Genomic DNA, 16,271 nt, shown 5'->3' with positions numbered 1-16,271 from the left:
ACATAGTACCGATCACTTGTCTCAAACTTCTGAAACCGAAATGTTTGTATTTTTCTAATAGATGAAGAAACAAACAAAAAGCCACCAATTAATTCGTACATGGTGTGTGATAGTTGATGTGCCGGTTTCTTACATACGCTTTTATTTATTCATATTGATTCCTTACTCCCTTGTAGCAAGTTTAGATAACTTTCATGAAAATTTTGAAAATGAAAAGGACAACCTTGCTATTAGAAATAAAAAAATATTATAGTTGTTAACTGTGGGGAAAATCATGTTAACAAATTTCTGGAGATCCCAGCCATTCCGTGTGGTCCTGGTTCTTTAACAGAAATAAGCTTTTCTTTTTGGGAAACAAAGGCTCAAGCTCGGTCGCCGAACGCTCAGAAAAACGGAATTATATAGGGTTGTAATGTAACCAATGGTTTTATGAAGGATACGTAAAATGTACACACACTTCTGTAATAAGACACATTTTTTACAAGATCGGAAATATCTTGTGATAAAGTGCTGATTACGATTGATTGACTGATTGCATATTGTTTAACATCCTGCTCAAGAAGCTTTCACTCATAGAGAGACGTCACCATTGCCGGTAAAGGGCTGGGAAAATTAGGCCTATGCTTGGCGCTTACGGCCTTTGAGCAGGGAGGGGTCTTTATCGTGCTAATCTCATAATCCTATAAAGAATACAAATCCGAGAATAGGGCAAACATGGACCCCTGGAAACACTAGAGGTAAGATTAGGTGCATAGCAGAATAAAACATCCTCTGTAGACCGGTCACACCCGCCGTTGTCTTGATCAGGTAAACTGAGTAATCCGTAGTCAATATTAGTATGTGAAGAATGTATGTGTGGCCGTATCTATTTCGTAAGCCTCTAAATGTACTCTAGCTAGGAGTAAGTCTTTAGTAAGTTACGTAATGTATCGGGATGATACAGTAGTGCAAATTTTATAAATATCTAATTATTAAAAAAGTGTAAATACGACAGAAGCGTAAACCTGTTAATGACGAATCTTTTAGGTGACAACTCAGTGTAAATCATGTGACTTTTTCGTTAACGTTGGTGTTGGCCTGATTGTAGATGATACATTGATGATTGCAGCAAACTGCCACATTTGAACCGATAGATATATTTGATGAAATGAGATAACAAATGTGACTATCTGAAATAAAATACAGATTTTCTTTTCTAAACTTTTTTTTCAAATAAGAGGAAAGATAAGAAAATCTATTTTTTTTTTTAAATATTTCACTTTTCCCTTTTCATTTTTAATATTTCATTTTCTCAACAGTTATTCTACTTTTGTATGAAACAAGATTTTAAATATTATATTCACATTCACTAAGGTGTGATTCTGCTTCATTTCTATTGAAACCCAATGCTTCAATCTAGTTAAATCCGGTTTGAAGTGTCGTCTGCCCGCGTATGAATATATACATTCCACGAACTCCGCAACCTATTACGCGTCATTGTTGAAATCGTTTGAAAATATGTTTTCGGTTGTATTTTGTAACCTTTTATTTGAGTTTAGAACAATATAGAACATTTGCCTATACTATACGATGGTTTATGTTATGACTTTAGAGTTTGGCCCTTCTTGGACCATTTTCCTTTACCATCGTTCAATATGGAAATCATCACCAAATATAGAGGCAAGTCAAGGTCGGGTGATTTTTTAGTCATAAATATTTATATTTTACGTTCTTGAAAATACATGTATATATTAAAAATATAGAAGAATACAGACAGGAATCCTTGGTATGTCAAACGGGAGATGAAGGTCGCAAATATTAAACTTTTTTTCTGCGATGCTTGCGACATTCATATCTTGTTTAACAAACCAAAGAAATCATTTTATTATTTTAAATGATGACGTAATCTTCGTGTAAATTAAACGGGATGTATTGACAGATGTAAATGCACAAATTGAAAGGTTAAAGTGAAGAAAAGTAGCAAAGCAATTCGCTATATAAAGCTTAGATAACCGTACAGAATAAAGCAACTGTTACTGTAAAGCTTCAAGAACCAGCTGATAATGTAAAATGTACATAACCGCACAGAATGAATAAGCTGATAATGTAAAATTTATATAACCGCACAGAATGAATAAGCTGATAATGTAAAATTTATATAACCGCACAGAATGAATAAGATGATGTAAAATTTATATAACCCGTTATTAACCGCATAGAATGAATAAGCTGATAATGTAAAATTTATATAACCGCACAGAATGAATAAGCTGATGTAAAATTTATATAACCGCACAGAATGAATAAGCTGATAATGTAAAATGTATTTAACCGCACAGAATGAATAAGCTGATAATGTAAAATTTATATAACCGCACAGAATGAATAAATACATAATATACATAATGTAAAATGTATAAATGTACAGAATAAATCGATTGATTATGTAAAGCTTATATAAATTTCATTTTCACAGAATGTGTTTAAGTTACTATTGAGATGAAAAAAAAGGGGGAATTAGAACAGATGATTTTACCTTATTCTAATGATGCTTTCTTCAAGATTATCATGTTGTTTATGAAAATTTCATTTAATGTTCATGTTTCTTACATGTATGTTTCATACATTACTGGTTTCGTCGTAAACATGAAAATAATTCAAATTTCATTGTACGGGATAAGACATATATACCCTCTGTAGTCCGGTAACCCCGAGGTACGGGCCAATAATGAGTTAGCTAATTATCCCGGCCACGCTGGTCAGCGCACACAAGTAGGTCACGTGACCTCTGGCTAAAGTACGATGTCGTAGACAAGGTTTAAACTTTATTAGTGTCAAAAGTTAAAACCTTACACGACTTATCAAATAATGAATAGATACAGTCATTAAATCATCGTATTCACCAAATCAAAGTCATTATTGTAAATGTATGCATTGCGCATTCAAGATTTCGTTTGATTTGTCCGAAAGACGCACAACAGGTGTAAAGGTGGTTAGAAATGAGTAATACAAAAATGCAAGAGAAAACCCAAGTATATGTTAACACATTTTTGCTATGTGTAATACACACATAATGTATTATTTAATCATTGGTAATAATTTTTTCGTGACGGCAATAATTAGTCATGGTAACTCATACTAATGTTGGTCTGGTATCCCAAGTACAAATCCTGGTGTTAGGTTAACATCTCTCTCTCTCTCTCTCTCTCTCTCTCTCTCTCTCTCTCTCCTAGTAAATATGATTGAATATGAAGGGTATTAATTTTATGCAACAAAATATTATAAAATATCTTTTATTTCTCTGATATTAATTTTATTTACTGGAGAAGAAAATTGTAAAAGAAAAAACCCAGCACGTGTGTCGTTATGATTTCGTATCCTACACTGTATGATGATAAACTGTTCTATACCTATCGTTATACCGCTGGTGCTGATCCTTATTATGTTTACTGAATAAAATAATCAGGAATAACTTACTGGTTAAAATTTACATATGCAGTCATTGCAGTGCGTAGTCCATGTTTCAGGGTTTAATGCTTAATCTGACAAGTCAACTGCTCCAAGCTCCTAATAAAACTGTCAATCGAAAGGACCGCAATGAATTTTAAAAGCACTTTGCTTCGTTGAATTATAAAGAAACGTATCTTTAACTGCATTTATATTGAATTAATGATTTTTTGGCCTTTCATGGTGCAGATATTGGGGAGATGCACACTTGCTATTGATTATGTAAACATGTAGTTAGTGCATGTTCTGCTCTATATTCTACAGACAGTGGAAAAGAAAACCAATGCACGTGGAATTCCTTTGCGCTGCTAAATTCATAGAATCATGACGGTACAGTAGCAAAATTCATGGGATGTCAAACAGTTCTAGTACATCGCTTGATTTATAATAATAAACGCGTGGTTTACCTGTTAGACAATTATGCAAACATTTTATTCTTTGTTTCACACCCTTCAACTTTCGGCCTTTGTGCGATTTTTTGGGGTCCATACATCTTGTTGGCTTGTAATCTTTAACTTGATGAATTAGGTCTGTTAATTACCGCAGGCATGAGTGATTATTTATTTGTGTATGAGATGTCACTTCACTGCATAAACCGTCCTACCATTACAGGCCTCCACAAAAGGACAGTCCTTTCGAGTTCCAAGTACGAGTGTAAGACACAGGTCAGCATGTTAGGTCAATAATATATGAGATCACAGGGCGATATTTTTTTATTAAATCGAAGTTACATAGGATAATGATATAAATTTTAAAGAAATCAAACTCTTCTGCATACTATTTAATTAAAGTATCAAACATCAAAGTTAATAATTCGTTAGATCATGTTTTTCTAATTTGAAAGACTTATTAACTTAATAATACAATGGCATTTCGTCCTGCAACTTGTAAACAAATGCAGTATGTAAAATATCATAATATTGTTAAAATGTACAATTATTGTAAAGACACAAACTTGCACAATTAATTATATCGCTATCTAACTTGATCATTATACTTAATTAATGGAAAATCACGTAACAATCAAACATGCTGTGTACATGCATTTAGGTCACAAATGCATCACAAATTCAAAAGGTTTTTTTAAAAAATGATAAAAACGTCTACACTCACCTAAGTATTCGAGACTATATCCAATAAATTGTACAATATAAAGTTCACACAATAAGGTATTGAGAAGCTACATACATACACTGCCTTTACTTTTGCATGTTTGCACTATATATCGCGATGATGTTTTTTTTTTTTGCTAGACGAACCTAGGAAACAAGTATATATATACTGTTAGCAATGGGTCTGGTAAATCTCGTCACGCTTGGTTGAATTCGTTGATTAATAGGCAAAACCTCTAACCATACGTCACGTTGTCACGCTCGTCCCTAGAAGGGTCTTCCCAGGACTTGTATTCGGACTTTTGATTGGCTGAGAGGACACACTACGTCATTTTACGCTCTCCGCTGTTTACATGGAGCTTGTAAACAGAACGTAGAAGTTGTAGAGGTGTGCGGGCTATGTTTCATTAACACTATCACGAAATGTGAAACCCACAAGATGCAAGCGTGTGCAAAATGTTCCCGAACCGGAGCTGCATCAAAACATCAACTTGTATTTCGTAATGGTGAACGATTTTTTCAATTGGTATCTAAACCAACTACTTTTGATATGGTATTGTAAATATCAATGTTGAAGTTGCTTTTTCTATTAATACTATTTCTACCGATAACGAACTCAAATTTTTAAAAATTTATTTATCATCTAATTACTGTTGGCAAGAAACACGAAACACCTAAATACAGACTGTATATAGAGGCATGATAAATATATGCTTTTAATGTTTTCAAATTGAACCATGAATCAAATGCGAACGAACAGAAAGTCTTTCATCAAGATCTGCAAAATCTGGTTATAACTGAAAAACCCTCAGAACTTAGAGTAAGCTCAATTTAGTTTATTATGTTCATCATCTTTTAATTTTTTGAAATACCATTGCTAAATAAAAATAAGACCTATATCACACACTATGGGAATCTGATATTAAAGTTTGGAATCTGATATTGAGGTTTGGAATGAGAGATTTCAGGTTTTATAAAGCTGACAACCCGTATTACCAGGGTCATCTTCATCAACAGTTCTACACGTACCCTGTTTGCTTTGTTGATTTGATTTGAATATATTTCATTGCCAGTTAGACGAAAGGATTGGATGCAAGTTCCAAAACTTAGATAATCCTCTCCCTTAGATAATATACAATAATATGCCATATGATAAATAAATGATTATTTAAATATTTATAAGTGTGAAAAATAAAGATAGAGAAAGCATGATGATGTCATAATGTCTATCACTTACATTGTTACAATTTAATGCTTTGTACATAATGGAGATTATTTGAATACAATGTCAAATAATCCAGCTTAATTGTAATTCCTAGTGTATTTTACTGTATTGCCCTGGTATTAGCAGTAGGGTGCATTATCAAAGCACCCGTGGTACGAGCTATCATCAGCTATCGATTTCCTCTTCCGCTTTCACCTACAAGACACAGCAGACGTAACTTTACCCACCCACCCACCCTCCCCATACTTTTTATTAATTAAAAAAAGATGACAAAATAATCGTCACTTGTTCTATGAAAGGTGAAGATAACGAACAGTGATCAATCTCATAACTCCTACAAGCAATACAAAATAGATAATTGGGCAAACACGGACCCCTGGACACACCAGAGGTGGGATCAAGTGCCTAGGAGGAGTAAGCATCCCCTGTCGACCGGTCACACCCGCCGTGGGCCCTATATCCTGATCAGGTAAACGGAGTTATCCGCAGTTAAAATCAGTGTGCCAGGAATGTAATCTGCTGCCAGTTTATACTTTTAGAATTGCTGCCAGAGTTGAGACCTTTTTTCCACTGAAACAGAGGACAAGACCAGGCTCTAAACTTGGATTTGAACCAGGCAAATAATGTGCAATTCCTGGACTCTAATCAGGCAAATACTATACAACTCATTTGGGTCATCCGTGTACTACATATCTAATGCATAGTACCTTCATGTTTCCATCCATTTCGCATTGTTACTTCATAGGGACAGGTCTGGGGGTATAAAATTCAGTAGAGTGTCCATCCGATCTGGCTTGTTGTTCCAACCCTATATGTCATACAAATACAAACACAGAGGGCTGTATATTACACGTGTGTAGTGGTTCATATACAAAAGTATTAATATTAATAAAAGCTAATTGGGGCGCACAAGACTGGTGTCATTTCCACCTCTTTAACTTGGAAAAGAGACCCCGATCTCGCAAGGGGGGGGGGGGGGTCTTGCTGGAGCACCAAATGGTGTGGTGTAGCAGTCTGGTCACACGAGGCCACCAGTTTGTCCTAATAAAGTCGGTACTCCAGATATTCCCCTGGACCTGCAACTTTTTATCCTTTGTACATGTATGTAACATGCGACCAGAACTGCCAATTCACCCTACAAAATGTAAGTGTGCATGTGCATACATGTCCATTTCGCCACTACTATACATCATGTTTATGGAACTTGTTGATTCAAATAAATACTGTCCTTTATTCAAATAACAAAGGCAATATATGCTAGGCGATGGCACCACAGTTTGTCCAGTGTGGGTTACCATTAACAAGAAAGCTTCACATTTCCCTCTTCTGAAAGAGATTCACCAACCCCACAATAATAAATGAACATTAATAAGACGAATGTTGTTCACAATTGATAAATTATTCATCATGGAAAATCTTGCATTCATATATTTATTACAAATAAAAATGAAATGATAGGTTTCCTCTTGCAAATCACATTCACAGTTTGGACTAGGAATAATATTGTATCTATATAAGTCGTAATTCAAAATACAATTATGCATTAAGTTCGTATGAATTATATTTAAAAGACACTTTCCATCAGCAAAGTAATTTGTGTCTTTCGTCTACAATTTTTGAAACTGCTAATTGATGTTGTTTCCTAATTATAATACTTATCGAGTTCCTACTCGGAACGATTTTTTAAAATAGAAAAATACTTCTTATCCACAAAAAATTAGAGTGTAATCTGAAGAGTCACGTTAGTAATAATAAGAATAGCATTTCTGATAGCTGAGTCTAGATATAATTTTCAGACTGGAACTTGTGAATCTCGTACAACATCACATCTTTTATCAAGTGGTGTGTACCGTTCATCTTCATATTCTAATTAAGGTCTTATTAATGCTGGTATAAAATTTCGAAAGTGTTTTCTGCATGCGAAACAGAAAACTTGCGCTTTTTGAGAATTCCTGTTTTCTTACAGACTTTGTTTACAACTTCGTTTTGTTTTGTTATTCAAGGACTGCTTTTCACGGGGGATTCCCTACATGTGTGCTGTTTGTAAACTCAGCTTCTGGAGCCCAGCTAATTTTGATCGGCGTGGATTTCACGATGTTTACAAACACATTCCTCTCCTCGAAAATGATCTTCTATTTTCGTCCCCTTTTGATTTTCAAGCATTTTTTACTGTTTAAAATGTCTTATGACTCGGATCATTTTCAACCTTAGGACTGTGTGAAGATTAAAAAAAAGAACAAAAATTTTGACATGATATTGACAACATAGCTGAACAATTGTAAATGTTCCTGATTTATAACAGACTTGTATTATCATGATCTATTAAAAGGTGCAGTCAACATTTCTATTACCGACATTAATTAATCTAATGAAGACCAGTCGTTTCTAGGTGTGTGTGTGTAAACATCGGGGACGGCTGCAATCCTTGAGTTGGTGTTTTGTTATCAATCTAGAATTCGAATTTCAGAGGATGCCCCTCCTATTACGTTGTGCGATATAGATATTTTTCACGGGGATTCCCTCCGCTTGCTGACCCACTTTATGTTGTTTATAAGCAACTTCAGCATCTGCACGGCTGATTTATCAGGTATGGCAAAGATTAGGTTTTAGAGTGCCTTCTTTCTTTTTCGTCACATGAATGAGGTCATTTCAGAAGAATTAAACTCGTAACTTATTTTACCATTGTAGCAAAGAAAAGAAAAATCAAGTTTTGAAATTTAAAATGACAACAGCCTGTTCAAAGAAAATGTACTGTTACAGGAGAGCTAGAACATTTACTGAACACGAGTGCGATTTTAGAAGATAAAGAATCCATTTTTAAGTTTTAGATACGGGAAAAGATATATGTATTGAACAGTTACAAACTTCATAATCTTCCTCATACAGTTTATCATTAATTAACGCCACGCCAACACCAATATTGATCAATGTATGAATGCTGATAATGAAAGAAAAAGTCTGTACATTATAGCAGGACCACTCACCGAATCAATTCACAGTTGAAGTGTACTTTTCACTCATGTCAGTGATGTGTTTTATCGTATTATACAATGTATATTGTATATGTAGTAAAGACAAGGGGGTGGGGAGAGTTTCTATATGAAACCTTTGTACATGTAACAACGCTGTTTTCTGCAATCGAAAATTTTTCAATTTCGTGATGAAAAGTGTCTTGCCACTATACAAAATTTGCCGATTTGTAATGGAAAACGTGCGATTTTGATACTACATTTATCCTTTCAAAATTTGAAAACATGGTCCTTTGGCAATGATTGTGTGACACGCATGCCTTATAAAATGTTTTACATTAGTTTAATTAGTCTAAGATCCTGGAAATAAAGGGTTTGATAAAGGGTTTTCTGTAAAATGTCCTATAGGCCTAGTCGTTGTTGTGAGAGGAAACGACAAACATTCACATATTTACAAACAGCTGATGATTGTTCTTTAACACACAGAGTTCAATTTACTGCATATATCCAATTACGTTGTAGAGATTTTCAATTTTCTTACTGTACATAATGTGAGCAGAATATTTGACAATTGTTGAATAAAACTGGCAGCCTGCAGGCTGATCCTTATTAGGTTATACAAAAAATACTATCCATCCTGAAAAAATTGGTAAAAGAAATATATATAAGAAACTAATCTTGGAACATGTATTTTATATTTTCTATCAAGATTTTTCGAGATGAAATTGTATTCTTGATCCCGTTTTCACTCAAACTGGAGAAGCAGCTTATCGTCTAACTATTATTTGAGATGCGTTGTAGTAAAAATCATTTCCAATGATGAAATACATTAACGAAAACGACTAATAAATGGATAAAGCAAAATCTTGTAAGTAAATTTCTTACGGGGAATTTCATTTCTATGATTTTCCCGTATTTCTAATTCGAATGTTAAAACGCACTTGCCGCACATGATAAATGTGTGCATGTTCACATAACATATACTTTTGTTTTTTGCCTTGGAGATATTTTCTCCCAGGAACAAAACATCACAAACATGCTGAATATTTACATTGCATTCATTCTATCATCATGTTACTGGTTTGAGAATTTAAAGGTGTTCTTCAAATCTGTGACGAGTCCACAATTTGTTATAAACAAGTACTCATCACGAAAATCTGTGACGAGTCCACAATTTGTTATATACAAGTACTCATCACGGAAATCTGTGACGAGTCCACAATTTGTTATATACAAGTACTCATCACGGAAATCTGTGACGAGTCCACAATTTGTTATAAACAAGTACTCATCACGGAAATCTGTGACGAGTCCACAATTTGTTATATACAAGTACTCATCACGAATTGAATGTTTTCGAGATTTGATGTACAGCACCACTAAACGCGAGAGCAATAAACAATAGTAGTGTAACAAAAATTAGGAATTCCAAGTTATGATAATGATTGAAGCTTCACATATTCCAAGTTATGATAATGATTGAAGCTTCACATATTCCAAGTTATGATAATGATTGAAGCTTCACATATTCCAAGTTATGATAATGATTGAAGCTTCACATATTCCAAGTTATGATAATGATTGAAGCTTCACATATTCCAAGTTATGATAATGATTGAAGCTTCACATATTCCAAGTTATGATAATGATTGAAGCTTCACATATTCCAAGTTATGATAATGATTGAAGCTTCACATATTCCAAGTTATGATAATGATTGAAGCTTCACATATTCCAAGTTATGATAATGATTGAAGCTTCACATATTCCAAGTTATGATAATGATTGAAGCTTCAAATATTCCAAGTTATGATAATGATTGAAGCTTCAAATATTCCAAGTTATGATAATGATTGAAGCTTCAAATATTTTCCAATACGTTAACGGTTAGAATTTCATCTATTACATTGTACACAGGAATTTTTTTTTTAGATATGTTAATCAATATTAATTTCTATAGCAATTATGAAATGCAATAAATTCTAGACTCTTTGTCTAAAGCATCTTTGCAGTTTAACTAGACAACACATATATACATATTAGAGAATGTATGAAAAATTCAAAATAATAAAATCTTTTACACCACAGCCCACAATACACCCGTGAATTAAGAACCGTACATTAAATGTGTTGTTCAAGATTCTGATTTCAGTTTTATTGTCATACTTTTGTAAGTAAAAAATAAATAAATAAAAAATGGGCGCAACAACTCTTAAGCATACATGCACGGTCTTGTCTTATTTCATAATCTACCACGGCCTGTCGGTGTAGTACACGTGTCTACAATACATGTGTACCCCCTTGTCGTCAAAAACCCACTGAGCACTGCGTGCATGGGTTTATTGGATATTTTATACCATGACGTACAACGACTACACGTCTCCTGAATAGGTACTGCATACTTTGTATGTCACAAACATCACGCAGTAGAGTAGAAATAATTACAGTGTTGTCGAAACCGTTGCAAAAGAATACCAATCTCAAATGTTGTTTCGAAACGAAAACTTTGACCTTCGAGCCTGTTTCCCCCAAAACAAAATCTCTCGACCTCTGGAGTCCAACAAATATCTCCTACGAGGTCATTATTTCTTAATACAATGATCAACATAATAAATATTATATAGCACATGAAAAAAAAACCCCACTAAGACGATACCGTATACTGACATTGTTTACTAATATATTTACAATAAGTACAATCATTTTCGTTATTGGGAAGTCTGCCATGGCTGTTACTCAATTTAAGATTATTTCTTGCAGGCCTCTTAAAGAAGGGGTTTTCTTGTTAAACAATGCCAAAATCAGTTTTGCACGACAACATCCGTCAAAGGTCATTTGCTATTTCAAGATTAAGTCGAAAAAACAAGAAATAGATTTTTAAAAGTTTCTATATAAAATCCCCTTTTCAATTTACTACATGGATACGGAAAATTGGAGTGGTAATACCACACCTTTGATTTTAAACAGGCCTTGCCGATTCTAGGAGCCATTTGTCTTGTTTTGTACTTTTGTGATTGTTTGACCACGAGACGTAAACATTCCCGCGCGAGATTCCGTAATTGATAGGAACGACTAATTTATACAACACTTGACTGAAAATGCACTAAGAATTCATGACTGTTAGTTTTACCAAAAAATTAATTTACAAGTGGGGAAAAAGTATTTCCTCCCTCATCAGACAATCGTGATTTCTACATCAATATCACCTTTGTTTGATTATTTCTCTGCATGTCTTGTGACATAAAAGCCATATATTTTATACCAAACTATAGAATTCCTTTCATGATTAATACCTGGTGAAGAAAAAAAGAATGATGGTTTTGATATTCAAATGGCCTTTATACAGTATTCAATTATATTTCAAATACTTTATATATGATTCCCAGCATTCAGTTAATCAGCAGATAGGTAAATGAGGTATGAACTTTTCATTATCTGGAATTCGTTGTATCTTACATACATTTGTAATTTGCTTTTGACAGAAACTGTATCACTCTCCTTAACATCTAAATACATCCTTTGTACATTTAAAGCGCTAATTTGTTGTATTTGTAATTCAACATGTACAAATTTATTCCGAATTAGCATACATGTATTTCAAAATTAACGTATACAATGTATTTAACCTAAAGTGCCAGCAGCAAATGCACATCTGTATCTAAAAGTGTTCACGTTCAGTTTAAATGTATCTAAAAGTGTTCACGTTCAGTTTAAATGTATCTAAAAGTGTTCACGTTCAGTTTAAATGTATCTAATAGTGTTCACGTTCAGTTTAAATATATCTAATAGTGTTCACGTTCAGTTTAAATGTATCTAAAAGTGTTCACGTTCAGTTTAAATGTATCTAAAAGTGTTCACGTTCAGTTTAAATGTATCTAAAAGTGTTCACGTTCAGTTTAAATGTATCTAATAGTGTTCACGTTCAGTTTAAATATATCTAATAGTGTTCACGTTCAGTTTAAATGTATCTAAAAGTGTTCACGTTCAGTTTAAATGTATCTAAAAGTGTTCACGTTCAGTTTAAATGTATCTAATAGTGTTCACGTTCAGTTTAAATATATCTAATAGTGTTCACGTTCAGTTTAAATGTATCTAAAAGTGTTCACGTTCAGTTTAAATGTATCTAAAAGTGTTCACGTTCAGTTTAAATGTATCTAAAAGTGTTCACGTTCAGTTTAAATGTATCTAATAGTGTTCACGTTCAGTTTAAATGTATCTAATAGTGTTCACGTTCAGTTTAAATGTATCTAATAGTGTTCACGTTCAGTTTAAATGTATCCAAAAGTGTTCACGTTCAGTTTAAATGTATCCAAAAGTGTTCACGTTCAGTTTGATATACCATCAGCAAAAGACAACAGTAAACAATATCTATTAACGATATTTATTTTCATACATATATGGATTCAATATATCCCATTTAACTCGAAATGAAAGACTTTACAAAGTCTTCCACACTTTCTTCGTATTTGTGTGTTTTACTGAACACACACGTTAACGACAAAGTAACAACTCAACTTTATGACAAACGGGATGACTTCTGCTCCTTCAACTTCCCAAATTTAAAGCAATATTTGATCACCATCTGCATATGTGGTTTTATGATTCTAAACTGATTCGATAGACAAGAACATGTTTTGCGTTTGATCAATTTTGATACCGAGGCAGGCTACTGACAAAGTAGTTGACGTTACAGGGGTTTCAACAGTCAAGGTCACCGTCAGGTATACAAGAACTAAGTGTTGGCAACTACATGTAAGTGTGTATTTATGATATGCACATGTAGTTATACCGTGCACGATTATGGAAGGATCTGTCTGCTGCCTAATCCTACCATGACATATACATAATAAAACATGCGACCGAACATTCTCGTTTAAATTCAACATCTTGCAAATTCTATGGTCGTTATAATGATTTTACTCACAGATACAACCTGCCACTAGGCCGAATGCTGTATGACATGTTTCATATCAATCGGTAGACATTCTTTATACATGTACCCTGGTTTTGACTACGATTTACCCCGTTTACCTGATCAAGATATAGGGATCACGGCTGGTTTGACTGGTCAACAGGGGATACCTACTCCTCTTAGGCACCTGATCCCACCTCTGGTATATCCAGGGGTCGGGGTTTGCCCAGCTCTTAATTTTGTATTCTAAATATGATTTGAGATTGATTACTGTTCGTTATCTTCATTTTTTTCATGAACACAGTGCATCTAATCAAAAACTTAAATATGATATGATATTGATATTCAATTTGGGTTTTTTTTTTTCACACCAGCTTACAATTTATCATGTAAATCTATTAGAATAATGATAATCGATTTTAAACCACTTCTTTTTATACAGAACAAGATGATAGTAAAAAGAAATTAATATTGAATAAGCACTTTGTCAATGGAAGATAGGATCGACCCCTACCCTCAAAGCGTCGCGTGAAAGAGATATACATCTGTTATCAATACAGTAACCAAAATATAGGTTCACTAGCCGGTATCATGACACACTGCTAATAACTGTAAATCTGTGACGCGAGATTATCTACCGGTATCATGACGCACTGATAATGGCTGTAAATCCGTAATACAGGTGTTCATGACGCATTTCAAATGATCGTAAAACTGTGTACATCTTCAGAATTACACGTATATATGTAACTGTTTTCTAAATCTTTATCGAGGAGAAATCCTTGTTAAATCAAACAGAGCAAATAAAAGATTTCTCAAACACATAACTGAAGCAGTGAATTGATGATGTGCTGAAGCAGTGAATTGATGATGTGCTGAAGCAGTGAATTGATGATGTACAAGTACTTAAACGTAGGCGAGTCTAGAGACAGGAACAAAACTAAGAAACGGATTCCTACAATTGTTGACATTTGTACCGAATTCTGACATTTTACATTCGTATTTTATGTAAAATAAAACAAGAAATTTATGATCATAGCTATATAAAGGGACAATGCCTTCTGCTTTATCCTGTAGGTTAATGTCTGGGGGGAAAAGACGTGCTAAATGTGTACCATTCATGATATAAATTTCATTTTAGAAAGTACATGAAGGCATGAACTACGAGACGTTACGCCAGCCTACATGTACTTCAGGAAGCATGTTAGCGCTTTATGTCAGCATACTTCAGGAAGCATGTTAGCGTTTTATGTCAGCATACTTCAGGAAGCATGTTAGCGCTATATGTCAGCATACTTCAGGAAGCATGTTAGCACTATATGTCAGCATACTTCAGGAAGCATGTTAGCGCTTTATGGAAAATATGCGGGCGTGAAGCGTTGCTGTTCATACCCTCATGTATTTTCAAAAATCAAATTTATCTTTCATATCTATTTCTGTCGGAATTCCCGCTGAAATAGTGGTACTATATTTATCAATATTCCTACTTACACTGTTCATATCCGTGAGGAAATGGCTTCCAGTTCAATTGGTATAGATATCGAAGGAAAAAACTATATATCCTTAAATATGTTTAAGAGTGGGTTAAATCAAAGCTAACCTGAGCTAATGTTGTAGTCCAAAGAGAGAATGAAGGGCGAAGAATGTTGTCAGACGGAAATTAGAATAAGAGGAAGTTTATACCAGGATTATGAGCTAATGTTGATCAGTTTTCACTTTTCAGGGGAGGTAATTCTTCCATGCCCATGAACTCTTATATGATATGTGCATATTTAAATGGAAGGTTCCCTATACCGTGAATTTACCAAGAATGAGGAAAATCCATTGACAAATGATATTTCCATGTCACTGTCCTTCCTATCCTTAAACAAACTACCAAGCACTACATGTTTAGATTACCCGTATTTACACATTAGTTGCTGATAATAAGAGCATTATTCACTAGACCGCCCTTACTTATATTCCTGAAACCCCATGGTCCAATCGGTCATTGCCTCTGTCGGTCTCATTTTTTTGATAATAAAAGAAACAAATTCCCATTAAATGTAAAATTATTAGATTTATAAATGATATATATTTCGTCCGTCTTGGGAGAACAAAATCAGAAAAAAAACATGTTAATTCATCAACATTATCATACAATTAAGTATCACCGGAAAAACCAAGCACCCTAAGAACAATGTCATAATGAATGAATGAGCTTTACTTTGCCATGATAGGTAGATTTTCTCTCCGCGCGATCCCGGGGCCTGGTGTTATCAACTGGATATCCAATATTCTGAAGCTACTAGTCTGTGTTTCAGTAGGAGAGGCGTGGATCCCGTAGGTTACATACTACATGCATGTATTGCACAAACACTCATATGAAATAGACAAAACATTACTTGTATAAATCATTACATATTTTATTTTTTGAGATTGTACATGTAGGGTGGTATATTTAGGAAATACATAACATTTCTCTTTCGTGTGTTCAGCTTATTACATGTATCTCATGTACTTGACCTATTACTCGTATCTCATAAACTTGACTTTTTACGTGTATTTTATGTACGTGACTTATTACA

The 16,271-nt window shown here is 33.9% G+C and overlaps 1 protein-coding gene across 4 annotated transcripts in view; it reads right to left on the bottom strand.

The window, feature by feature from the left end:
• LOC125681167 (CD109 antigen-like) overlaps positions 1-4,808 on the bottom strand; it is a 29,615-nt gene extending 24,807 nt beyond the window's left edge. For 3 of the 4 annotated variants that reach the window (XM_048921122.2, XM_056156412.1, XM_048921123.2), the window contains exon 1: positions 4,600-4,770. The gene's annotated coding sequence lies outside the window, so the exon portion shown is untranslated. Of the gene's footprint in view, positions 1-4,599 lie in introns of all 4 variants that reach the window. The other variant, XM_048921121.2, reaches the window with a different exon arrangement.
• Between the last annotated feature and the right edge of the window lie 11,463 nt (positions 4,809-16,271).

This window comes from Ostrea edulis, chromosome 2 (genome assembly GCF_947568905.1).
Source record: "Ostrea edulis chromosome 2, xbOstEdul1.1, whole genome shotgun sequence".
In the NCBI taxonomy this organism is placed as follows: Eukaryota; Metazoa; Mollusca; class Bivalvia; order Ostreida; family Ostreidae; genus Ostrea; species Ostrea edulis.
This window is presented reverse-complemented; position numbering and strand designations above follow the sequence as displayed.